Consider the following 1,367-nt stretch of genomic DNA (forward strand, 5'->3'; position numbering starts at 1 on the left):
CCCCACAACGGGGCGGATCTCGGGGGCGATCGGAAAAGAGAAAGAGGAGCCGAGGGAGACCGAGGAAGGACGGCTCAGGCCCGTTCCGGTCTCCCTCGATTGAGACCGATGCATCTATCGGGACGCGAATGAGGGGAAGGGTGATGGAGGGCTTACGGGCGGCCCGCCTCATCCAACCAACTGTGTCCGGGGGTGAGGATGCGGGGATGGTGGGCGCGCCTCTACGCAGAGTCCACATCCCCTCCTCCTCATTTTTCTGCCCGGTCCAGAGGAGAGAGGTGGACCGGTGCATTGCGCTGCTTCACGAAAGCTCAACCACAGATGTCGCCGGCATGGTTGACAATTGGTTGACTGAAGCTGAGTCGGCGCGTGCCCGGTCGGGAACGCTACAGGGCGGCTTGAGTGGTAAACTCAAGATGGCCCTACATCTTTCCAGGGAGGCCGCGCTTCTGCTGGCCTGTAGGGCGATGGAGACGTCCGTGTCGACCGCGATCGACGTGGACCGAATCGCTGTACTAGGCCGGCAGAACGCGGTGCTTAGAGGCAAGGTGGATTGTCTCCAAGGGGAGCTGGACAAAGCCTCTGCTGCGTCCAGGTACCTGAGGAGGACGAGGGAGGTACCGGGTGTCTTTGCGTCGGCGAGGGGTTCATCCTGCGAGCCGGGCCCTCCCCCGGGGTATCTGGGGCTGCGGGGTCGACCAGGGACGTCTCTCGACGTCCAGTCTCTCCTGTCGGTCAGTCCGGTGACCCGCACGTTCTCGGTCTCTTGGCCGAGATAAGTACAGCTCTCGCCGAACTGGATTCCAGACTCGTGAGGCTGGAGGGGCAGCCTCAAGAGCCTGTCCGCGGATTGTCTGGTGCTAGGCATGGGGTTTCGGTCTCCAGCCGCGCCGGATCTGCGAGCGGTAGGGCCTTTTCTAAAGGTTCTTCCAGGCGGCTTCTTTGTCCGCCGCCGCTCGTCGTGGGGCGCGTGGGAGGGTTGCGTTGGAGTCAGGCTCTGTCCCGGCTTCGCGTAGCCCCTCCCGCGAGCCTGGGGCGGTTGGGGCGGGCCGAGGAGCCGAGGAAAAGAAAGAAGAAGAAGACGGGGAAGAAAAGGGAGGAAGGGGTACTTCTGCCGCTGGGGGTGGGGGCCCGCGGGGTGGTGCGGGGCCGTCTGGCGCCGGTGGTTCATCCACCGGTGCTGGTCTGCGTTTAGGGAGCCCTCTGGACCTGGCGGGGAGGACCCTTCCGCCCCTGATGCGATTCCGGGTCCCTCGCGCGGGGGTGATTCCGTCCCGTGAACCGAAGTCCTAGGTAGGAGGGCTGCTACTGCTAAGCAGCCCTCTTCGTACAAAAAGGGGACAAGGCTTGGCGCGGATGATGGCGGG

This window comes from Mycetomoellerius zeteki, unplaced genomic scaffold (assembly GCF_001594055.1).
Source record: "Mycetomoellerius zeteki isolate Tzet28-1 unplaced genomic scaffold, Tzet1.0 scaffold874, whole genome shotgun sequence".
Taxonomy (NCBI): domain Eukaryota; kingdom Metazoa; phylum Arthropoda; class Insecta; order Hymenoptera; family Formicidae; genus Mycetomoellerius; species Mycetomoellerius zeteki.